General features: G+C 40.0%; 1 protein-coding gene across 3 annotated transcripts in view; it reads left to right on the top strand.

Annotated features, from left to right (window-relative positions):
- Positions 1-12,100: 12,100 nt before the first annotated feature.
- Positions 12,101-26,362, top strand: part of VPS8 (VPS8 subunit of CORVET complex) — a 253,317-nt gene continuing 239,055 nt past the window's right edge. For all 3 annotated transcript variants that reach the window (XM_037027629.1, XM_037027628.1, XM_037027630.1), the window contains exon 1: positions 12,101-12,170. The gene's annotated coding sequence lies outside the window, so the exon portion shown is untranslated. The remainder of the gene's footprint in view (positions 12,171-26,362) is intronic.

Below are 26,362 nucleotides of genomic sequence, written 5' to 3'. Positions count from 1 at the left end.
GCTTTCATCTTTTTTTTTTTTTTGCTATTTTTTCTAGTGTATACCTCCATTTTGTGAAGGAGGTGAATGTTTGCACCGTAATTTTAGACTTCTACATTTTAGACATTTTCTATTGATTTCTTTCTCAGATGCTGTCAATGCCCCGCCTGAGTCTCTTTCCTTGCCCGGGTCTGCGCCTCCTACCTTTAGACTCCGGGGCTCTACCCTCAGACACAGCAGGCTGGCATCCAGGGAGAATGTGCCATGGCCCCCAACCCCAGCAGCTCTCAGCTCGTGACTCTCGGGAGCTGGTGCATAAACACCCCAGCTGCCTCCCTCTCAGGTGGGATAATTCTGAAGGTTGTGTTTTGCCTCATTTTCCGGGGTTCTCCTGGTGAGATTAAGTTCCAATCATCCACAGTGGTGTCGGGTATAATCCTACATTTCTTATTGGTTGTTTTGCCTTCCCTCTATCATTTCTCCAGTACTTCTCAAATGAACTGTGCTTGCCAGCAAATCCTTGTCTCAGGGTGTGCCTCTGGGGAAATCCAAACTGAGCACTTTCCACAGGAAGATGAGCATTTACCTCTCTTACAGTCCCTTTTCCAGAACACCCGCACACAACACACACACACCACTCACACGCAAAACCCCACATTCTCACACCATTGGTGAAGCATGGTTTCAGTTAAATTAACCTTCGCATTTACATTATTGTGACTATATCAATGTTGTTCACAGTTGAGTGACATAATAAACTATATTTCTTTTTTAATAACATTTTCCCCATAAGCTAATAATTGCTTCTTGTTTTCTTTGCTTAGTTTTCTACACACTTTATCACTAATTCGCAACCTCTCTTAAAGCTAGAATCCTTTCCATATAGCTAAATAAATCAGGTTACCTATACACATGTTTCATTAATTTTTTGAAAATTTCACCTCTGAAGCCTGAGGTTTTCTTCCACCAGTCTGGATTGGTTTCTGTCCTGGTCTACTGCACAACTGTCATTCTGGGACTTACTTCATCATCTTTCTGGAAAGTTCTTTTGCCTTTCTCCTGTATTGGAGTCTTCCCGTGTTGGGGAGGTCCCATGTCTTCATTCTCAGTTTATTCCCCATCACATCCTTTAGTGGCTACATGAGAGTGGGTATAGCGGAGACCAGTTTTCTGAAAACTGGCATGTCTGCAAATAATTGTGTGCATGTTTTAATGACATTTTGACTAGCTAGAGAATTCCAGATACAAAATCATTTTCTTTCAGAATTTGGAAGAAGTTGTTCTTAATTGTCTTCTAGGTTCCATCCAGTATTGCTTTTATCTGTCTTTCTTTACGTAGTTATTTATTTGAAGGATATGTTTAATATTTACACATGGATTGTTTTACTAGCTGTTTTATGATACGTTTATACACTTTTGTATTTGAATTGCTTATATTGTAATTCCATAGTTTTTTTTAATTTTATGAATTTCTTTCAACATTATTGAGCTGTATTTTTGGATTTATAAAATTCACTCATTTCAAGTGTATGATTTATGATTTTTATGAAATTTACTGAGTTGTACAGCCATCATCACAAAACCGTTTTAGAGCATTTTCGTCACCCCAATAAAATCCCTCCTGGCCGTTCATCACTGCCTTTGAGGAGTGTGATGCCCTTTGAATCCCAGCCCTTTGTATGTGGCCCAATTTTTCTCTCTAGAAGCTTTGAGGACCTGCTTTTTATTTCTGATGTCTGAAATGTTACCGCGGTGTACCTTCACATGACTTTTTAAAACTATCCTAGAAAATTTTAAATTATTTCTTTGGCAATTATTCTCCAAACTTTTCTCAGTATCTTCTTTCTGGAACTCCTATTATCCTACTATTGCACCATCTGTAATAATAATCCTTGAATGTTCTTATTAAAGAATAAAGTTTTTATTTCTTTTATTTTTTTAAAACAATCTTTAAAGTTTTACTTTTGGGAGATTTCCTCCATTTTTTTCTTCAAACCTATACACTTTTAAAATTTTAGCTTTTTTTATTTCCAAGCATTTTTCTTACCTCCAAAGGTTCTTTTTTCCTGTAGCCCCCTGACCTTGTTTCATGGGTGCAATGGTTTTCTCTCCCTCTGAGGATATTACTTATGTTGTTAAAAATACCTTTTTTCTCCGTGAATTGTCTGTTCCTCCTGAGCTCATTGAATCTCTATGTCTGTGCTTGGGGCTAGCTGAGTGGCAGACTATGCTTGAGGATTGTCTGATAGGAGATGTCAGAAGGTTTTCCCTCGAATCAGTTGATTACAACTCCCCAACTTCTTTGCACCCAGCATTCTGGGGGCCCACAGGGAAAGAGGTGGGTGATCACATTGTTCCGGACAGAGGCTTTCTCTTCACCCCTGTTTTCCTTTTGGGGCCTCACCACTTCCACCTGCTTTGCCTGGTGTGTTTCCCAAGTCTAGAGTCTTCCTCCTTCCGCCTGTCCAGGTATTTTGTGACTTACAAAGAAGTATTAACTGACTTACAAGAAAATGTGCATTTTAACCACATTGGCTTGTAACACTCACAGTAATTCTGCAAGGTAGAGTATCAGCTTCAATGTTTAGGTGAGGAAGCTGATGCTCTAAATAGCTGTTGTAGTTTGCTGAGTGGGTGGAGAAAGCCATCTGGCTACAAGGGCTGGAAATGAGGAATCACACTTTCAACTCATCCTCGTGTTTTCAGCCCAACTCCATTCTGTCAGCTTCAGAGTTACCTGGAACCTCTAATTTCCAAACTTTTCCTTTTTTTTCCTTCTGTTTTTCATATCAAATTGGCTTCCTTCTTAAAAGCTTCTCCACCCACTGCCTGCCTTGCGGGCAGCTTTCTTTCTCTACCTAGTCAGTCAATACTCATCCAACTACTTTTTATTGTCCAAAAAGTTTTCTGACATCTTCCACAAGCTATTGTCTTTTCTCTTGTTCTTCAAGTCCTTGTGTGTTTACACTTTGTTACTCTACAGTTGTTTTAGGACCAGAGTCAAGTGCACATGTTTAATGCGCCAAGTCTAACCAGAAACTCCCTTCCTGCTCTTCTGCTACACTCTTGAACCTGATTCATATTTCCGGCTGGACTGTTTACTCTTCCTCAGACAGACTTTTTGTGGACCCCTTGCCCCTGCTAATAAAGTTTATGGGAAGCTTTCCTACCTTCTTTGCATCCTTCAAGGCGAAGCTCAATGATCGTATGCATGGAAATTTCTCTGACACTCACTGCTGGGAAGGAATCTTGTCCTCCTCTAACAACCGTCACACGTTTCACGTCCCCTAAGACACCACCCACCAAATGGTGCGCACCTCTGTCACCTCTCTATTGTGAGTTCCACAAGGGAAGGAACAGTATCTTTACATCTTACATCTCTTTCAACCAGCTCAATACATATCTGTTGAATAATTTGCCCTACTGTCTACATTTTAAATTGATTTCAGAGAAAGAGAAAGGGAGGGAGAGACAGACAGACAGACAGACAGACATCAATTTGTGGCTCCACCCATTCATGGCACTCATTGGTTTATTCTCATGCATGCCCTGCCCAGGGTTCAAACTGGCAACCTTAGCATATTGAGATGATGCTCCAACCAACCACACTACCTGGCCAGGACCTGTGTACATTTTTAAAATGTGCATTTTTTAACCATGTTGGCTTCTAACACCCACAGTGATTTTGCAAGGTAGAATATTAGCTTCCATTTTTAGATAAAGAAACTGATGCTCCAAGATGTTAAACAACTTGCCCAGGGTCTAGCAAGAAGCAGGGACAGAACTCAAACCCCATTCTCCTCATCTCTCAAGTATAACTGAGATGTGGTGTCTCAGTTATTTTTAAAACATTTTTGTTAGTTTCCATTGTTTTATTAATCTGAGAACTTGACATTTTTCTTCCAATCATGAGCTTCTTCCAGCACTGTGAATGTGTAGGTGCGTTGTGATTATGCTGCTCGTTCCAAACCCTTGTCACTTAAGCTGGAATCTTTAGTGTGGGCCCCATGGATCCATCTGTCATTTATTGGGCATTTATTCTGTCAAACAATTACTAATACACATGGTTAAGGGTATAAGATGTATAGAAAGGTTCAAATCTGAACTCTTTCACCTAGTTCTGAATGTGAGCAAGTTATAATTTTTCCATGCTTCAATTTCTTCCTCTGTAAAATGGACTTAGTAGTAGTAGATATCATATCAGTGATGGTAAGAATTAAATAAAATTAAGTACTTGTAGACTTCTTAGACCAGTGTGTTCTACTTAATGTTACCTATTATTTTCACACAACTTATCTGGTTTAGCTTTATACAACCCTACCAGGCAGACATTAGTATCCTAACTTTACAGTGAGGAGCAAAGTATATGATACAGACATAAATTAAATTCTGTCTAACTCTGAAATCATGTTCTTCACAGCCATGCTACAGTCAGAGAGACAGATGATATTGGTGGACATCTTTTCAGGCTTTTAAAATTTGGTAGATTTATGAAGAAGTAGTCAGGGCACCTTTGGTCTCCAGTGCAAGTCTAGAGAGAACTGAGAGGGTCAGTACTGTGTTAGGAATCAGAGCCACTCTAGGCTGAGAGTAAGGAGCCCTGGGCTCCTGCCCTCACTGCTGAGTGACAGCCCCACCCACACCCTCCCTTGGTCTCACTTTCCTCATCTGTAGCAGGAGGGGTTGCACTGGCTATCTCCAAGAGCCCTTCAGCTCTCTTGCAAAGGCTCCCAGCAAAGCCAGGTTGTTATCTGCTGAATGCCAGCACCATCTGGTGGCCACGGGCCATAACCCAAGCCCATTGCCTCCCACTGCCACCTGGTGGCCACTAATGCCACATTAAGTTTACCTGACATTTTGAATTAAAAAACAAACAAACAAGTGTTGAAAAGTTAGCACACGTTATCTCTATAACAACCCGATAAGATATATAGGCAGGTGTTGTTCCTGACTTTTGCAGACAAGAAGCTGGTGCCCAAAGAGGTGAGGTGAATGGCATGGAGTCACACAGCAAGCTGGTCAGCTATCAGCCTGGTTTAAAATTTTCTGGGATGTTAGGATACTTCTGAAAAAGATTTAGCAGATATTTACTGAGAACCTACCATGTGTAAGGTGTTTCACATAGGCCATTTCATTTAGTCTGAACATATGAATGAGACTCAGTGAGATTAAATAATTCATTCAGCATAGTGTGTTGCAGTGGCAGGATTTGAACCCAGATTCTATAACTCCATCCAGCCATATTTCTTCACCTCCTTAATGCCTGAGGCTAAAACAGCCAAGCTATCTATTCCCCAGAATTCTATATTTTCTCTTCAGGACCGAATCCCTAAATTTTAGCTGGACTAACAGTCACCTAGAAATGATACATTTCCCAGCCTCCCTTGCAGCTAGCTGTGGGTAGGACTGGTGAAAGAGTCTTTGAAGGGAGTGGGCAAGAACATTCTTTGCTGGCAGTTTCTAAGAGGATCCCAGTTATCCCACTTCCTGGAAGTCACACTCTGTGTAATCCCCTCTCCTTGAATATAGGCTGGAATTAGTGCATCTAACAAAGAGAATGTAGCTAAAAATGATGGAAATCCACTTCCCAGATCAGCTTAGAAAAGACTGTGACTTCCACCTTGCTCACATTCCTGACAGCTCTTTTTGCTTCTCTGCTTGGGTAAAGTAAGCTACCATGTTGTGAACTGCCTTATGGAGAAGCCCACGTGACAAGGATTTGAAGGCACTTCTGGCCAACAACTGGTGAGGAACTGAAGCCCTCAGTCCAAGAGCCTGCAGGGAAGCAAGTCCTGCCAATAACCATGTGAGTGGTATTGGAAGCCGATATGACCCAACCTGAGCCTTGAGATGTCTACAGCCTGGGCCAACACCTTGGCTGCAGATTTATGAGAGACCCTGAGCTAAAGGACCCTGCTAAGCCACACTTGGATTCTGGACCCACAGAAACTGTAAGTTAATACATGTTTTGGTTTTAAGTTTCTAATTTTGAGAATAGTTACACAATAATAGATGACTAATATACCTTCTTCCTTACTCTTTTCTTTCTTGCCAGTTGGAAGGCAGATGTGATCGTTGGAGCAGGGTCTTGAACCATGAGACAGAGTTGGGAACTGAGGTCCTTTCCATAGACCAACAACAAGGTAGAAGCAGTCTGGGTCTTGACCCAGTGGAACACCACTATTACATTAAATTTTCTCTCATTCTCCGCTGAGTCCAACTCTTCATGTATATGTGTGTGTGTGTGTGTGTGTGTGTGTGTGTGTGTGTTAAAGAGGTAGTGTGTGTCCTTTTATGTGGACAAGACTATCCCAAAGCAAAATGGTGTAATAGTCCAAACTCGCCTCTGATGCTCTTGTCGTTTCTGCAACTTCTTTACTCTTTCCCTGATCTAACGCCTAATCCTCTTTGGTGCCTGCCTAGGGTCCCCTTTTTAGCCCAGGTCCCATGCCTGGACTTCCCTTTCCACCCCCTTTCGGCTATGAAGTTCTGGCAGGGCTCCCACGATGCCAGTCCTCAGTTTAAAAGGCTGGTAAATGCTGTTCTTATTTGCAGGGTTAGGAGCAGGGCTGGGAGACAAAATACTCTCAGCAGATTTCAAATGATGTCATTTCTGGAACTGTGAATTTACCAGGAAGAAAAATGCTTTTAAATAGTGAGATCTTCCAGGTTTCTCTCAACTATGTGCACATGGGCTGCTATATACTACGGGGAAGAGGGATGTGGGAAGACACCAGAGTGAGTGGGTGTGCAAAAAATGAAAGGTAACCTGTTGTCAAAAATACAAAACAGCTGAGAATAGATACTATTTCTTTTATGACTTTGAGAAACAAGTTATGATTCCTGAGACCCCTACCTGTACCCTCCTACCTCAGGCTTCCTTTTGTTGTTGCTATTCTGGTAAAGTTTGGGTATAAAATTAGCTTCTTGCTAAAGGTCAGAAGATTTGGCCTCTTAAGTTCCCATGATTTATTTCTATTATGGATCTCAATAACTATTAATTTATTTGTTTTTAATTGTTTTTTGCATTGTAATTGTTTCCTCCTGGCTAGGGTCAGAGACTGTTCTTATAACTGTTTTTCACCACTAAGCATGGTGTGGGGCACATAGTAGGCACTCAATACCTGCTTATGTATGCTATAGTGGGGTTCTTTATTCCTCAAGAAGCATCTCGGGTCAGTGTATGTGAACTCCTTCCAGCTACAAATATAAATCATCACTGCAGGAGTCGTTCATGTATTTAGTAAAAAAAATTATGGAGCTTCTACCACACTCTAGGTACTGTTCTAGATGCTGGGGATAAAACCATAAATGAAGCGGGGAAAAACCTCAGCTCTGATGATACTAGTGTACTAGCAGTGGAGAGGACAGAAACTTAATGGATAAATAAGTAAAATATACAGTATGCTAGAGGATGACAGGTACTGTAGAGAAAAATAATGCCTGAAAGGGTGGTGAGAGCATGTTGGGGGAAAGGCGGGTTGGTTGGGGGGAACCGAAGGAGGTGACCATGAAAGAGGCAGCGTAAGCCCTCCAGATATTCTGAGTGCTCCCCTCCACTTCCTGGTTGGTCTCTTGCAGTAAAGCAGGCCAGGTGGTTAGTGCTGGCCAATGGATTGTGAGCAGAAGGGGTCCATGTCACTTCCAGGCCAATGCAGTTCAGAGACAGTGGGGCCTTTTCCATCTCCCTGCCTGGGAGAATGTGGAGGCTGTGTGTTCAGCTGGGTCCCTGAGACCTGAGTGGAGGAGAGTACTCCTCCCCACCTGCCTAGTGTTCATTGCCCTGACTAATGCAGAGGCATCTGAGCAAAGCCCCAAGCAGGACGAGGAGTAAGCCACTTGGTTATTTCTGAGGGAAGAGCATTCCAGGCCAAGGGGAACCTAAGGATGACATCAGGCCTAGTTTGAGTAACTTATGGATAACAAATTGCACTTCTCTCCAGCCAACCCAGCCTGGATATTTTGACTTTGTTAAAACCCTGTACACCAGGGTCCTTTTTGAAAAAGGGGAAGAGGCCAATTTATTTTGTGATTGGAAGTGAAAATGAAGTGACACAACCATCTCCTAGCCTCTGCCCCTTGTTCCCAATTACCACGTATTTTTTTCCTTCAGGATCGATGTGTCTTACTCCAGAGGCGATGTTAACAGCAGTGTCTGGACCATCCTGCTTGCCTTGGGAGAGCTGGAGGAGCAGGGGTGGGTATCAGGACATCATCCAACTGCCGCAGTCCTCGGGTGATGCTCCCCCTCTGACTCCTGGCCATCAGAGCAGCCAGCCTTCAGTGAGTCCCATGCTGAAAGGCACCTACACTGCATAGGTGACATTTTCCCCATGGGTTTAATTTCTCCTCAGCCCACTTACAAAAGTTCCATTTTAATTGCTATCTGCTCAACTGTTTTGTCTTACTTAACAAAGACAAGTTTTATCAATCCAAACATTTTTCTGTCTAGGTCTTACTGATCTGTACAAAGTTAACTTTGACAAATGGTTTATTTTAAACCCAAACATATTCTCCGAACCTTACACATAGTATAGTTTTTGGTTCTCTTTCTAAAGGAAAGAAAATCATAACAATACTCTGTATAGGAAAATTCCAGTGCTAGGCAAGCTGACACCACTTTTGCCTTTGTAGAAAAGAGTCTCAGTGCCTATGTTTAGATAATTACAAATGACTTTAAGAAACCTCCTACAGCACTGTTTCTCAAACTTAAATAATGTTAAGCTTCCTTGTAAGGGAAAAAGGTTCTCACAGCTCTCTAGAGTTGGCTTAAATTATTTTTTGTAATGTTGCATATATATACAAATGTATACATATGTGTAAATGTATGGGCCCAAACCAAAGGATGAGACTACTTTATCAAAAATTTTATGCATTTATAAAACCAAAACAAATTTATAAATGAAATACAAGCAAAACTATAAAATGAGGAAAATAAAATTTATGATGTTGATTTAATACGAGGAATATTATTTTGTTGACACCAAATGGCCCCTCTCAACATGAGTGTTTTTCTGGCTGCAGTGGCACAGACCTGTAACCACACACCTTGTGACGACTGGGCTCTCCCTCTGAGCTTCGTTTGTGCAGTACACCACCACATAATTTGGCTATAACCTGGTGTGAATACATCATTAATTTTTAAATTCTTCTCTGTTTTTTTCCTCACAAGTGTGCACAATTCAGTTAGTACGATTTGTCAGTCACAAATGCAAACATAGGCAGTGAAATTGCATTTCCAGAATAACTATAAAAGGTTGATAAATTTATCAAGATATCCCACCTCAATATAAATTAAAATGAGAGGCAGTTTCCTCTATCCAACTGGCAAAACTTTTTCAAAAAGATGCAGTGAATGTGGGTGGGTATGTGTGATGGGCACCCCGGAGCACTTCTGCTGAGAGTGAGAACTGGCCTGACCTTTCTGGAAAGCAATTTGGCAGCAGGTATTCACACACCTAAGAGCTTTAAAAGCCTTTGAATCAGTAATTTCACCTACAGGTTTCTATCCTAAGGAAATAATTTTAAAACGTGGGCAAAAACTTAGTATGCGAATATTGATGGCAATGTTCTTGTTAACAGTGAAGAAACAGGAACCCTCTTAAATGTCAAAAAAATAATAAAATAAACTATATTATCAACAATTATGTAGCCATTACAAATAATATTTGTGAACAATTTTAATAGTGGTATATAGTATTCAAGATATAACATTGAGCAAAAAGAAAAAAATAGGATACTGGATTATATATTCTATACAGTTCTATAATGTCAAAAATGTAACTACACAAAGTAAAAGACCCCAAGCCAAAATCATGAATGATTTTTCTAGAATGTGGGTCATTCCTGTTTTACTATTTATATTTCCTGACTCTCCCAAGTTTTCTATAATAAGCAAACAATATTTTTATTTTTAATTAATGTGAATAGCTCTGTAAAGCACAGCATATCAGCTGAGACTATCCTAAAACACTCCTTATTGTGAATTGAAATCCCTTCCCAACAACAAACACCCAAAGGTCCCAGATTTACTTTCTACAGTTACTATGGCTATAGTCATGCTACTCCTCTGCTTAAGAGCCTCCAAAGGCTCTTACCAGGCAAGTAGAGCCCCCCCAGTTGGCATTCATTGTCTTCCTGGATGTGGTCGCAGCCTTTCTAGTCACATATTTCAATGTACCTGTACCTTACTCTACACTAGCGTTTTCAAACTATGGATTGCTATGCATTAGTGAGTCATGGAATCAATTTAGTAACCAGCATTAAAAAAATACCAAATTGCATTGCACATACTAAAGGCAATTGCTGTCTCAAATATACACACGTACACATACATTCTGTGTGTATATACTAGGACATAGCTGAAATGTATTTGTTCCTGTGAATGATGATCAAAGAAGTTTGGAAGCCACTACCCATGCCACAGCCACAGCCACATCAGGCCAGCAGGTAGTCCCTAATCTTGCTTCGTAAAGTAGTCTGTCTTTATCTGTAGTTTCAGTTACCTGAGGTCAACCGTGGTCCAAAAACATTAAATGGAAAATTCCAGAAATAAACACCTTATAAGTTTTAAATTACACACTACTCTAGGTTGTGTGATAAAAATCTTGCACTGTCTGTCAAGATGTCTGGCTCCATCTTGCCTGGGAAGTAAATCATCCTTTTCTCCAGAGTATCCACACTAGATACACTACTGGCTGTTAGTCACTTAGAGTCATCTGGGTTATCAGACTGACAGTTGCAGTATTGCAGTGCTTGTGTCCATAATCCATATTTTACTTAATAATCGCCCAAAATGCAAGAATAGTGATGCTGGCAATTCAGATGTGCCAAAGAGAAGCCTTTAAGTGAAAAGGTGAACACAGTACAATTAGGTATTTTTAGAGAGAGAGAGACCACATTTATATAATTTTCATTACAGTATATTGTTGTAATTGTTTTATTGTATTATTTATTGTATTATTAGTTATTGCTATTAATTGCTTACTGTGACTAATTTATAAATTAAACTTTAACATAAATATGTACATGTAGGAAAAAAACCATACTAAGTGTATGTAAGGTTTGGTACTATCTTTGTGTCAGGCATGCACTGGGGGTCTTGGAATTTGCCCCAGAGATTAAGCAAGGACCATTGTACTACCTTTCACACCCTGTTCCCCTGCTAGGCATTCTCCCTGCTCTCTGTCTACTGAAATACTTCAAGGCTTCAATGAGACCACCTCCTCCCTAAGCATTCTAACTATCCCCCTCATCCGGGACCCTAAAATGATGGTGTCATACCTTTCTTATACCACTCAGCCTGCCTTGTATGGCTATGTCTGTACACTGAGTTCTTAGACAAAGAGTACCAGGGGGCAGGTCTGTGTCTCACCCACCTTTGGGTCCTTCAAAAGCCCAAAAGTGTGGTGAACCTTGCTGATACTCTGCCCAACTGAATATTTTCTGTACCTCCTTCCAGGAGCGTGTTGTGGGGTTCTTCATCCTTCTATTTTCTTGAACATATGTTCCCTGGGGCCAATCTACAGTGGTGCCTCTAAGAAAACCTTTTATTTCTTTTTTCAGGAGGAATGAGACAAATCAATGTATGTTTTTATCCAATTAAAAGATATTCCCTAGATTTGAGAGTGTGTCTCTCTCATATTTTGGTGTTAAGATGTATTTTTTTGTGAACAATGTTGATAAATTAGAAAATAATAGAAGGTTTTTAGTGTGTGTGTGTGTGTGTGTTTACTGTCTTTACTTGGAAAAATAAAAAGCTGGTAATTCTATGCTCGTCTTTTAAAAGATTGAAAGAAAAAATTACTGGTTGCAAACTCCAAAGGCCTGGGAACCAGTTGCCCCTTGGGGATCGCTGAAGATAGTTGGCTCATTTCCTTACAGGCTAAGTAAATTCATTGACAGAGGTGGAGTAGGGTTTATCTTCTCATCTCAAGGACCGATAGTTACTGGCCTACGGTGAATCGCCGAAGACGTTCATCACCCATTAAGTCCCTGGGGTAAGCCAGTGTATTTCTGGCCCTTTAATTGAGGGCGTGGCCTGGAGGGGTGGACCGCCCAGGAGAGAATTGGGGGAACGGAGGAAAGCGGAAGCGTGGCCAGGAATGGTAAATACTGCGCGTGCGTGAGGCTAAAGCAGGGGGCGTGGTCACGTGGGTGGGGGTCCAGGGCTGGAGCGGCTACAAGCTCAGGTAAAGAATCGCCCGAGAATGGGCCGGTGGGGGTGGGGGCAGTAGTGAGCGTCTGTTCTTGAGCACGCGAAGAGAATGCGAGCGGGTCACTGAGCCTCTGCCCTTTTCCCTGCGCGACAGCAGTGCGGCCTCGGATAGCTGATGGAACAGCCCGTGACGGGCTAACTGGACTGGGGCCCATCGGCCCGGCGAGGTTCACTCTGGGGCGGAAGGGTGTGCCCTTTGGTCTGGATCTGGATCGAGCAGTTTCCACTTGTTGGTTACTAAGGAATGGGAGGTTGAGAGACAGGTGCACCTGCTCCCCGGATTGTGAGAGTAGGAGGCCGGTGATCACACCCCTTGCCCCGATGGAACTGTGGGTACAGCCCGCTTCTCGGGTCTGGGGCATAGGATGAGGATGCTCCCCAAGTGTGAGGCGGGAGCTTTGGTGGGGTGTCCACCTTTTAGTATTGGTGCGCACTCTGTAAGGCTGATTCCAGTTTCTCTGCTTGTAAGGTTTACCCCAGAGTGAGGGACAGATGGATCTCTAATGTTCGAGGCAACTCGTGTGTTCTGGTTAGTTTTCTCAGGTATGGCACCTGGAGAAGGAAGGAATCAGTAGCTTGAAGTGTTTAGGTGTGTTTCAAAGGAGGTTAGGGTGGGATGAAGTAGGATCAGCGAGAGAGGCTCGAGGACCATGGGTAATCAAGAACACTTGGGGATCCTTCTCCAAATAGGTATGCACCCTCCCTATTAGAATGGGCAGGAAGGCTTGTGTCCTCTGCATTGCCCACCCTTTACCATACCCTCCTGAGCAGCCTCCCTCTCCCCGCTCCAAAGAAAAATCCCACGCCAAACAAACATGGATGTTAACTTGTGACCAGTTGTACTACAGATGTATGTAATGGGGAGATAATTACGTGTCAGATGTGTGTGTTTGAAGTACATCTAATATAAATGGGGATGGAGGACTTACATATGTTTGTGTAAGATATGGGCTTGCCCATGGCTAAATTTAAGCGGAGAGTAGATACTGAATCCCTTAGCAATAGCTGGCCTGTTCCATAAAATGAAGCATAAAGATAATACATTGACTGTCTTGTATATATTTCCTTTGCACTTGGATGGATGTTTTTCAAACAGCTTCTAAGCAGATAGATGTTTCCTGTCTTTCAGGATATTGGAAAGTCCTGATGATTTTTAGCTGTTCCTCTCACTCTTTTCATAGATATTTCAACCACTGAGACACCAATGTCAGTTATGTATGTGAATGAAAAGTAAGGCCTTTTGGACTTAATGAAGTATGCTTAACTTTTGATTTTGTAGTATTTTTCACAGATGTTAGTTAGTATGTTCTCTTGACCCACAGCTTCAAGTGTCATGTGTGTATATTTGTAAGATTAAACTGTTCTGTTCTTAACTAAACTTTGAATTAATGTTTGAATTATTTCCGTTCTATATAACAGCCCCTGTGTTACATCTTCCAGGTTTCTAAGCACCCAGAGAAAAGAGAAAACTCCTACCTTTATTATTTACAGAACTCAGGGAAGGGCACTGATTGGCCAAATTGGACATAAGAATGTTTTCTGCCTACTCTTCTGGTTAGGCAGATACATTACTTGATTGACAGCACCACCAACTACATGGTTGGAGTGGAGCAATTTTCCAGAGGAAAGGTGGTGAAGGTGCTGGGATGTTTTAAGTGTAATCAAATTCTTTTTTTCCTCTGCAGTTCAGCAAGAAGCCTCCTCTTGCTCTTTCAAAAAATAAAAATAAAAACAAATCTCTTGTGATTCTACATCCTCCTTGATACCTAAGACAAATTAATGTGACAATTAACTAATTGGTAGTTAATTAAGGTGTGTGGGAAGGCCACCATCTACTCAGCGTACAACTGACTGGAATCCTATCTTCTGTGATTTTAAGTTTTCACTCATACCAGTTCAGTGTCAGAATATATGTCAGCCTACACAAGGCCCATGTACTGGAGGAGTTATTGGAGGTTGGGGTGGGTCTTTGATAGATTCTTTTTTTTTTGAGATTTTTTATAATAGTGGGGAACTTCTTAGAAGCTGGAAAGCAATGTAATTTTTCTCTTTCATTTTACTTATTGCCTCATACACATATTGCTATAAAGCTGAATGAATAATGTTAGGATTTATACATAATATAGATATTTGTAGTCTTAGTTCTTGTTCTGTATTTGTTACAGAGGATTTAGATTTTTGTTTTCTAGAGTGGGACTATCAGAATTGTGTCTGACAATTCACAGTAGTAACTTAGAACTATGCACAGGGAGGTTTCAGGCACTCATTCTTTTTTAAATGTCATTTATTTTTTAAGTTTATTGAGATATCGTTGGTTAATATCATGTAAGTTTCGAGTGTACAGTTCTATAATACATTGTACATTGCATTATGTGCTTGCCACCCAAAGTCATCTCCCTCTGTCACCGTATATTTGACTCCCTTTATGCTCTTCATCCTTTTTCTCCACTCTTTTCTCTGGTAACCACCTGTCTGTAGTCTGTGTCTCTGAGTGTGTTTTATTTTTTGCTTTGTTGCTTTCTGTTTTATATCACACATATTGAAATCACATGGTTTTTGTCCTTTTCCATCTGACTTATTGTGCTCAGCATGATAACTCTCAAGATCCATCCATGTTTTCACAAATGGCGGTATTTCATCCTTTCTTATGGCTGAGTAGTATTCCAGTGTGTGTGTGTGTGTGTGTGTGTGTGTGTGTGTGTGTATATATTATCCACATCTTTTCCAGTCATCCATTGAATACCACTTAAGTTGTTTGCATGTCCTGGCTACCATGTATATAAATGCTGCAGTGAGCATAGGGGTGCAGATATCTTAATGGATAAATGTTTTCAAATTTGGGGGGTAATACCCATAAGAGGAATTGCTGGGTCATACCGTAGCTCTATTTTTAATTTTTAGGGGAATCTCTGTACTATTTTCAGTAGTAGGTATACCAATTTATAGCAGTGTATGAGGATTCCTTTTTCTCCATATCATCTCCAACAGTTGTTATTTCTTATCTTACTGATAATAGCCATTATTTTTTAAATTTAATTTTATTTATCTTTAGAGGGGAAAGGAAGGAGAGAGGGAGAGAAATATCAATGTATGGTTGCCTCTCGTGCGTCCCTTGCTAGGAACTGGCCTTCAACCAGGCATGTGCCCTGACTGGGAATCGAACCATGGTGGTTTGGTTCTCAGGCCTGCGCTCAAGCCACTGAGCTACAACAGCTGGGGCTGATAATAGCCATTCTAACAGGTGTGTGATAGTATCTCATTGTGATTTTGATTGGCATTTTCCTTACAGCTGGTGAAGTTGAGCATCATTTCATATATCTATTGGCCATTTCTGTGTCTTCTTGGGAAAAGTATCTGTTCAGGCTCACAGCTCATATTTTAATTGGATTGTTTCTTTTTCATTGGGTTGTATGAATTCTTTGTATATTTTGGATATTAGCCCCTTGTAGGAGGTATGGTATGCAAAGATTTTCTCCCATTTGGTTGGGAGAAAATTTAGTTTTGTTGAACATTTCTAAAAACTTCCAGTCAAGATGTTGGTGTAGGCAGATATGGCTTGCCTCTTTGTACAGCCACATAAAAATTACAACTAAAATATAGAACAACCATCACTCCCAGGCCTCCTAGTCCAGGGTTCCAGTGCCAGGAAGATAAGTTTGTAGAACTTCTGGCTGCCAAAACCAGTGGGGATTGAGTCAGTGGAACAAACTTCTGGAGCCCCAAGCAGTTTCTCTTAAAAAACCCAACATGGACTCACCTGCTCAGACCCACTCCCTCTGAGCTCCAACACCAGTGTAGCAGCTTGAAAGGCACCAGTGTCATACAGGGAGAAACAGAAGAGTCTGGCATCAAGGCAAGCAGAGGCCATTGCCCCTTTTCTAAGCCCTTCCCCCCACAGAGATGGCAAGCTGGTGCCATATCTGAGACTCAGCCTGGCTGACACTGTATGACCCGCCTTGGAGATCACCAGAGACTATGCCACACCCAACTTACAGGCCCACTCAAGCTGCTTTTTCATATAAATGGCTGGTCTTGGCTCATGCTTCATATCTTCCTAAATCATCTCAAATAAGCAACAGCTGGCCTCAGTGAGCTACAGGCCTGGCATTAGCAGCAACCAGCCTAGAATCACAGCATGGCTTCACTTGGGAATCTCCAAGCCCAGCACAAGTAGGAGCCATTTCGAATTGCTTAATAGCTCAAGAAGGATGGCCACAGGAAAAATATGGGTGGGGGCTGACCTTGGCCTGCATTTCCCAGGAAACCCCAGGGCCAGTGCACCCAGTGGACAGCTACAGGCCATGCCAGAGCACCACCACCCTGCACCAGCATAGCTGAGCATGGAGGGCAAAGATTGGTGGACAGTGGTCAGAGCCAATCCTTGCAGCTGACTAGCTTGACTAAATCCCTCCCATTGACCTACCAAAATCAGGCAAGGCTGAACTGCAAGAGGAGGGTACACTCAGCCCCCATAAAGGACACACCTCGATAGTACCCAGTTTGGGTGATAGGGGAGGCTGTGCCACTGGACCCTACAGGACACCTACTACATCAGGCCATACTACTAAGACATGGAGTGTAAGCAGCTGTACCTAATACATAAGAAACAAACATAGGAGGCTGCCAAAATGAGGAGACAAAGAAACATGTCCCAAATTAAAGAACAGATCAAAACTCCAGAAAAAGAGCTAAATGAAATGGAGACGAGTGATTTGTCACATGCAGAGTTTAAAACACTGGTTGTTAGGGTGCTCAAGGAAATTAGTGAGGCTCAGCAGCATAAAGAATATCCAGTCAGAATAAAGAATATCCAGCAGCATAAAGAATATCCAGTCAGAAACAAAGGATACACTAATTGAAATAGAGAACAATTTACAGGGAAACAACAGTAGGGTGGATGAAGCCAAGATTCAAATCAATGATTTGGAACATAGGGAAGCAAAAAACAAGAAGAAGAAAAAAGAATAACGAAAATGAGGACAGTATGAGTAGCCATTGGGACTACTTCAATAGGTCAAACATTTGCATTGTAGGGGCACCAGAAGGAGAAGAGAAAGAACAAGAAATTGGAAATCTATTTGAAAAAATAATGAAAGAAAACTCGCCTTGGTGAAGGACATAGACATGCAAGTCCAGCAAGCACAGAGAGTCCCAAACAAGATGGAGGCAAAGAGGCCCACTCCAAGACACATCATAATTAGAAGGCCAGAAGTTAAAGATAAAGAGAGAATCTTTAAAGCAGCAGGGGAAAAGAAGTTAGTTACCTACCCAGGCGTTCTCATAGGACTGTCAGCTGATTTCTCAAAAAAAAAAAACCTTGCAGGCTGGAAGGGATTGGCAAAAAATATTCAGTCATGAAAAGCAGGGACCTACAGCCAAGATTGCTCTACCCAGCAAAACTGTTGTTTAGATCGAAGAGCAGATAAAGAGCATCCCAGACATGAAAAAAACTAAAGGAGTTCATCACCACCAAACCATTATTATATGAAATGTTAAAGGGACTTATTTTTTAAAAAGATAAAAATCATAAACAGTAAAATGGCAATAAATACCCTTCCACAATTGAATCTAAGGAACAAACTAAGCAGATAAGAACAGAGACATAGGTACAGAGAGCATTTTGATGGTTGCCAGATGGGATGGAAAAGGGGCAGAATGGGTGAAGAAGTGAAGGGATTAAGAAATACCAGTAGGTAGTTACAGAATAGCCACGAAGGTGTAAAGTACAGTATAGGAAATTCAGTAGCCGTAGAACTTAAATGCATGACCCATGAACTTGAATAATAGTGGGGGTTTGCCTGAGGGCATGGGGATGCTGGGTGGAGGCGGGACAAAGGGGGGAAAATCAGGACAACTTTAATAACATAATCAAAATATAATTTTAAAAAGTTTCTTTTATTGTCTGTAAGCTTTTTAGTCCCCCCCCTTTTATTTTTGCTTTTACTTCCCTTGCCTTTGGTGTCAAGTTCATAAAATCTCAGATACCAAGATCCGTAAGTTTAGTACATATCTTTTCTTCTTTGTATTTTATTGTTTCAGGTCTTTTTTCTTTATGATTTTATTTATTTTTAGAGAGAGGAGGAGGGAGGGAGAGAAACATTATGTATGGTTGTCTCATGTGCCCCCACTAGGGATCTGGCCTGCAACCCAGGCATGTGCCCTGACCGGGAATCGAACTGCTGGCCTTTTGGTTCTCAGGCCAGCGCTCAATCCACTGAGCCACACCAGCCAGGGCTATTTTTCCAGGTCTTATATTTAAGTCTTTAATCCATTTTGAATTTATTTTTGTGTATGGTATCAAATAGCAGTCTAATTTCATTCTCTTATGTGTGGCTATTGAAGAGGCTTTCCTTTTCCATTGTGTGTTTTTGGATCCTTTGTCAAAAATTAGTTGCCCACATACATGTCGTTTATTTCTGGGCTCTCAATTCTGTTCCACTGGTCTGTGGGACCTTTGGCTATTCAGGGCCTTTCATGGCTCCATACAAACTTAATAGTTTTTGTTCTGTTTTTTTTTTTTTTGAAAAATGCTAGTGGGATTTTGATGGGGATTTCATTAAATTTGTATATTGCTTGAGGTAGTGTGGCCATTTTAACTATGTTGATTCTTCCAGCTCATGAACACTGAATATTTTTCCATTTCTTTGTGTCGTCTTCAATTTCTTTCAATGATGTCTTATAGTTTTTAGTATATAGGTCCTTCACTACTTTGTTAAGTTTATTCCTAGGTATTTTACTCTTTTTCTTGCAATAGAAGATGGAATTGTCTTCTTTTTTTTTGATATTTCATTGTTATATAGGAATACAAGGGATTTTTGTACATTGATTTTTGTGTCTTGCTACTTTACTGCATTTGTTTATTGTTTCTAATAGTTTTTTTGTGAAGTCTTTAGGGCTTTTTATGTATAGATTCATGTCATCTGCAAAAAGTGACCGTTTTACTTCTGTATTCCCAATTTGGATGCCTTTTATTTCTTTCTCTCGCCTGATTGCTCTGCCTGGGACTTCAGTATGTTGTTGAATGACAGTGGTGAGAGTGGGCACACTGGTCTTCTCTCTGATCTTAGAGGAAAAGCTTTCAGTTTTTCACCATTGAGTGTGGTAGCTGAGTGTTTGTCATATGTGGCCTTTATGTTGAGGTGCTTTCCTGCTGTACCCATTTTTTGAAGGCTTTAATCATAAATGATGATATATTTTGTCAAGTGCTTTTTCTGCATCTATTTATATGAACATATGATTTTATCCTTTATTTTGTTAGAGGTGTATTACATTGATTTGTGTATGTTGAACCATCCTTGTGCCCCTTTAATGAACCCCACTTGATGGTGATGTATTGTCTTTTTAATGTATTGTTTTATTCAATTTGCTAGTAATTTGTTTAGAATTTTTGCATGTACCGTATTTTGCCATGTATAATGTGCACCCCTCACTCTGTATAATGTGCTCCCACATTTTTGGCCCAAATGTTCAGGAAAAAATCTTTTGTTTTAAATTTTTTATTCAATTATTTATTTACTTATATTTGGATATTTGTGTTTTTTAGGTTATAATGGAATTTTAGCATTTATTTTTGAACATAGTATGGTATAAGAAATTTTATGTAACAAATAATTACAGAATACAAGAACAGATACAGGGTATTTCAGGTACTACCCATGTATAATGCGCATCCTTATTTTTCCCTGAAAAATTTGTGCAAAAAGTTCTCATATACGTGGTAAAATATGGTATATTCATAAGAGATATTGGTTTGTCATTTTCCTGAGTTGTCCTTGCCAGGTTTTGGTATTAGGGTGATGAGTAGGAAATATCGCCTCTTCTTTCCTGGGAGGGTCTCAGAAGCATAGGTGTTAAATCTTCTCTGAACATTTTGTGGAATTCATTAGTGAAATCATCTGGTCCTAGATTTTCATTTTTGGAGAAGTTTTTGATGACTGTTACTACTGAATAGTCTATTCAGAATTTCCAGTTCCTCATGATTCAGTCTAGGAAGGTTACATATTTCTAAGAACTTGTTTATTTCTTCTAAGTTATTGAATTTGGTAGTATATAGCCTTCATATACTTATATAGTCCTTTGCATTTCTGTAGTGTCCATTATTATTTTTCCTCTTTCATTTCGGGTGTTGGAGTCTTTTCTCCCTTTTTCTTTGAGACTCTGGCCAGAGATTTATCAATTTTATTTATCTTTTCAAAGAACCAGCTCTTTGTTGCATTAATTTTTTTCTGATGTCTTTGTATTCTCTATTTTGCTTAAGTCTGTTCTCATTTTTATTATTTTTTTCTGCTGACTTTGGGCATTGTTTGTTCTTTGTTTTCTAATTCCTTAAGGTGAAATGTTAGGTCGTTTATTTGAGATTTTTCTTGTTTTTTTTTGAGGTAGGCCTGTAATGCTGTAAACTTTCCTCTTATAACCACTTTTGCTAAATCCAAAAAATTTTAATATGTCATATTGTCCGTCTCATTTGTCTCTATGTAGCTTTTGATCTCTTCTTTTATTACTTCTTGGACCCAATCATTGGTCAGTAGCATGTTGTTTAATATCCACATATTTGTGGTTTTTCCAGCTTTCTCTTTGAAGTTGATTTCCATTTTCAAAGTGTTGTGGTTGGAGACTATGCTTGGTATGATTTCAATCTTTTTAAATTTGTTGAGGCTAGTTTTTTGCCCCAACACATGGATTCCTCGAGAATATTCCATATCAGGCACTCTTCCTTTCCTTCATTTTTCTTTTTAACATTTGTTGTTCTGTATATACTTCCTAAGGTTTAAATTATTACTCTTCTCATTTAGACATTTACCAAAAGAAGAAAAAAAAGATACAGCAGTTTGGGTATTTTCATAGTGGCAGCTCTGAGCACTGTGGGCTGTAATTACTTAAATGTGCCTCTCCTTGGAAAGAAACTCAGGGGCAGGTAAGCAGCTCATCTCAGTATATAGTAGCAATGCATCTAATACAGGCTCTGTATTTGAAGTCCCTGAGTAAGGTGAAATTGAGTGCCCTTGAAAAGTTCCTTGAAAATTGAATACCCTCAGAGTACCCAGGGAAAGAGTCCTCTTGAAGACTGACACAGGATCACTCAGGGAGTCTACCGCAGCCAGTGTTTGCTCCACGTTGGAACAGCATGCGGTTTGTTATTTGAGCGCAGGTGAAATTGATTGCTTGTGTATGTGGCATGCAAATGCTGAGGCTGACCAAAAGGACAGCAGATGTCCATTTCCTCTCCCAGGCTCACTCTGAAGCGGGCAGTTATTGAGTGGAACAGTATACACAGTCTTTGACTCTGTGCGAATCATTTTTCTCTTTCCTTTTGCTGAAGATAATTGTTGAATTCCTGTAAATTGCATGGACAATGATACATTCCCACTGTTTTCATCTTGGCCTATAGGCTGAACTGACATAAAATGACATGAACATGAAACATCTGAAATCATGGAGCTTGCGTCATGTTACACATGGGCAAAATGATCACAAAAAAATAAAATTGGTGTTATGGGTTTTAAAAAATTGTACCTAGATGTAAACTTTGGCACTTGCAAGGCAGCTGGCTTTGTGGGGTGGCACGGCTAACCACATATTATTTTGAATGACCAGAACTGCTCTTGGACGCTCTGGGAAGCAGTGTTGCTTGGCTCTTTACTTAGGGAAGGAGAGATGGGATGACTGGCTGGCTGGATTGGTGGGTTGATTAACTGCTATGTAATTAGGCACTGGGAATACAATGGTGAACAAGACAGATCTGGTCTTTGCTCTCCCAGAACCTGCATTCCAGTGCAGGGAAGGGAATGGTGGTTCAGACACTGACAAAACGATAGCAATGTGGTAAGTGTAATAAAAGAGAACAATGTTATGGGTTCGTATTAACAGGGAACCTAGTAGCTGAGCAGGACAAAAAAGGCTTTTTTTGGGACTCAAAGAATCAGATACCTGAAAGATGAATATAATGAGCAGTAGTTGACAAGTCTGATTAAATAAAGGTAGAACTCAATTGTAACTTGGCTTATTATGGCATAGATTCCTAAGCGCTGTGAAACAACATTCTCTGAAGCTCAACAATTACAGGCAATAAAACTGATATATATAATTTGCAACACAAATTAATCTTCCAGTTTCTGTGTTAATTAGCAAATATTTATTGAATGTTTACATAGCTACTCTGGTCATTGAGCCCAATGATGGGGAGTATACAAAGAAGCATGACCCCGTTTTTATTGTGTAATTGGGCAGAAAAGACATAGTCACGTGGTAAGTGAACTAATGAATCAATATGAGGAGAGTGGGATGGCACTGTTCTAAAGAAGCTGTGCATTCTGGATTCAGAGGATGCTTGGGGGAAAGAAGGTGCTCAGAAGGAAGGAAGGAAAGAAGGAACTTAGATAAATGAAAAGGAAAAGGAAGGTGAAAATGCATGAGCAGACATGGAGGGAAAGTGGAAGCTATTCTTTAAGGACTGAATACAAACAGTAAGTTTACTTGTAAAGGGAAGTAGGATCAGCTCATGTGATATCTGGAATCATAGGCTTAGAATTTTGAATTTTATCCTGTAGGCACTGGGGAGCTATTAAAAATGAGTCCATTTGCCCAACAAATATAGAAGAAAACTAATAGAAGTTAATCCTTTTTGTATTTTTCTTCACAAAACAAACCACAAGAAGACAAAACAAAACAAGGAAATGGAACAAGAAAAATGCTTGGATTAGGAAGGCCAGAAACAAAGTTGGCGTGTAAAATTGTTTCCACATTATGATTTTATGATATGTCTTTGGGGGCGTAGTAAATGAAATAAACACACACACACTTGATTTGGTTTTACTGTAATGTGAAAAGTGTCTCAGATGTCACTTTTAGGAGGAAAAGGATGTCAGTGAAGGACCCTGGAACTTGAGAAAAGTTGGGAATTTTTGCCTGAGTAAAACAACCACAAACTGTTGAAAGAGTTCCACATTAACCTGGCCTAATCTAGGTCACATTCTAGAGTTGTTATTCTGTTGGCCAATGTCATAATGGTGTCAATTGCTGTTCATATGGTACATACATATTTTTTTAATGGTCTTTGACTCTATTATTAATTGGTTGAGAATAACCTTATTAATTAAGAGGGAACAACCTTGGGAAGTATCAAGATGTCAGATAAAGTCAGAACTATTAAAATATTAGTTTATCAGCACTCAGAAGAGGACAACATGCTGGGTAATCGTGATTCTGTGACATACATTTCCTGTCATATTAATCTCATTTCATTTGGGGAGAGACTTAAGACAATTGATGTTACCTGTTGTGTTGTCTGCAGATACTGTCTGTCATGGCATCACCTTAAGGACTGTGAAAACACTAGATCGCCCCATGATTAGGTGAAGAACTAGTTGTAGGATTGTATCTCAACATATCTCGAAAGAAATTATCAGTAGTTGATTGTCAATCTTTGTACTGGGATAGCACTTGAGTGATATCTGAAGGCAGTATCTATATCAAGTGTGTAATATTAAATGATGTATGTTAAGCATTTCATCATTGTTCTGCATATTGAAATGAAGAGCTTGCTCAATAGATATTTGGGCAACACCAGGTAACAAGGGAGGGGTTAGTATTTCAGAATGTTGGAATCCTGCCAGAAACAAATTAGTTGAAGTTTGTTAGTATACTTGATTCTTATTGTTAGTGGGACAAATTGACACAAATCCAGTGGCTTAAAACAACATTGATTTATTATTGTACAGTTCTGTAGTTCACACGTGCAGCACCCATCTTACTAGGCCAAATCCAAGCTGTGGCAGGGCTGGGGTCCTCCTGGAGGCACGAGGAGGGAATCCATCCGCTTGTCTTGCAGTTTCTAAAGACTGCTTGAATTGCTTGGCTCCCCGCACCTTTCCTTCCTCTTCAAAGCCTGCGGTTTAGCATCTCTGTGCTTCTGTTGTCACCTCGCTTCCTCTGACATTCTCTTCTGCCTCCACTGTTAAAGAGCCTTGTGGTTATACTGGGCCCACCAGATAATTCAGGATTATCTCCCAACTCAAAATCCTAATTTAATTACATATGCTAAGTCCCTCTTGACATGTAAGCTAACATACTCACAGGTTCTGGGGATTAGGACGGGCATACTTGGGAATTATTATTCTGCCTACCATAGGTAGGTTCAGGCACCACCCAGTTTCTAAATAATTTACAGAAGCTGCTCTAGTGCACTCTTCTTTAAAAAAAAAAGCATTGTGACTTTTTAAATCAGCATGTCTACTTGGCTTGGAAAAATTTGTCAACTAATACAAGGAAAGAAAAAACTGCTGGTAAATGACAAAAGAGGATATTGATGTAAAAAAGGTATAATTTTAGAATGAGTTAGTAGTGTAAGACACTTATCATAATTAAAAATTTTTATTAATGTGTGTGTGTTGTTTTGCTGGGGCTGTACCAGTCTTAGGCAAAGCCTCACAATTCATGTCATGAAGAAAGTTCTGATATGGTATTAGAAGCATATTCCAATAAGGTATTCTTCTGATATGCTTAGCAGAGGCTACATCTTTACAAGAATAGTGGTCTTGTTTCTGGGTCTTTAACTTTAGAAGAATTTGGTGATCTTGAGGGAATTTTAAATGATAATAGCTAATATTTCTTAAAAACATATTCTTTGTCTAGGCGTTAAGTACTTTACATTTATATTCAGTGTATCGCTTATTCCGCACAATAGTCCTGCAAAATTCATATTTGCATCCTAGGAGTTGGGACTCTCAATTGTAAATGACCAAAAATTGGGGGAATATGTTGACTTATGTAGCCAAACTGCCAGAAGGCTGTAGCCAGAGCTAACTTCATAGAAGATTGGAAATTTGGAACTTGAATGATATCAGGCCATTCTTTCCTCTTCTTTTCTGCTTGTGTTTGTGGGTTGATTTCATTCTTGCTGGAGAATCTGTACCTATTATGTAAATTCTGCCTTTAGAGGTGGGTCTCCAGTAACAGAGGTATAGTAGGTGTTTGGTTGATATGTGTTGAATAAATGATATCCTTTTCTGCAAAACAGGGTGAGGCGGGGGGAGTGGGAGAATGGGGAGGCTGCCCAGCCTTATTACTCATTGTTTAGAGAACAGGCAAATGGCTCTTCCTCACCAGTCCCAGTTAATGAATCCTGGTGAAGGACTCTGCCTCCTCTATGAAATCTCTATCACTAGGGGGTTTTTGATTGGCAGCCTCTACAAGAACCACATGGTTTGAAGGAGCCCTTCCCAGAACAAGAGGTGCTGCTCTGTGTAAATAACACGAAGGGCCACAGCAGTTCATCTTACAGATGTAGAAATAGGCTCGGAAAGGGTAGACAGATTCACCAAGATTACAGGTAGGAACTGGTAACGTCCAGATTCAAACCTGATGTTAATTGACTCTTTGACTTGTGTTCTTTCCACTGTGCTACCACATCACATCAATCACTGGAGCTCCGTGAGGTGGAGGTTGGGTGGGAAGCAGGGTAGCATGACAGGACAGTGTTCTTTTATTGGTGTTCACAGGTGCTGAGCTGTTCTGAGAATCTCTAACTCCAGAGAGGAGATATAAAAAGCACCAAAAGAAGTTGTTTTCCTCTTGAGTTATTTTGGAAAGACAAATGCAGAGACTGAAACATTTTAGGTTATTGATCATTTAAATAAGTTTTCTTTTTCTATTTTCTCTGTGGTCTTTTCTACTATTTGAATATATATGAATGAATCAATCTCAGTAACTATCCTCAGGATCTACTGAATGTAAATTAGATTGTTCATGTTTGCAAACTTTCCTTGACTAATTGTAGTCATTTTTACTAAGTGGTACAAATAAGAGTGAATTTTATTAAGAAGTAATTTTTCATGAGCCAACTCAGTTTTCTTTGAAGAAGGGCTTATAAATGCTAATATTGCTACAGTACTTGGCTTATTGCAAAAGAAACAGTACATTTAGGGACTGAGATTGGAAAGATACTTCCTAATGTTGCCAGGTACACAGCACCCTCAGTTATGTCTTCTAGGATCGTCTTTAGTAGCATGTGTTTTGTAGAGTGTAGCCTTGGAGTCTGTCTTCTGTAACACGTGAAAGAAATTAGTCTGTATTTGGTAATACATCAGATCTACTAGCTAGAAAAAAATGGCTTTAGCTCTTAAAAAATGGTCATCATGAGCCCGACATACATAAGATACTGATTTCTTT

The sequence above is a fragment of the Sturnira hondurensis genome, unplaced genomic scaffold, assembly GCF_014824575.4.
Source record: "Sturnira hondurensis isolate 20B ecotype Veracruz unplaced genomic scaffold, ASM1482457v3 Scaffold0019216, whole genome shotgun sequence".
Classification (NCBI taxonomy): domain Eukaryota; kingdom Metazoa; phylum Chordata; class Mammalia; order Chiroptera; family Phyllostomidae; genus Sturnira; species Sturnira hondurensis.
Note: the sequence above shows the minus strand (reverse complement) of the source record. Positions and strands in the feature narration are given on the sequence as shown.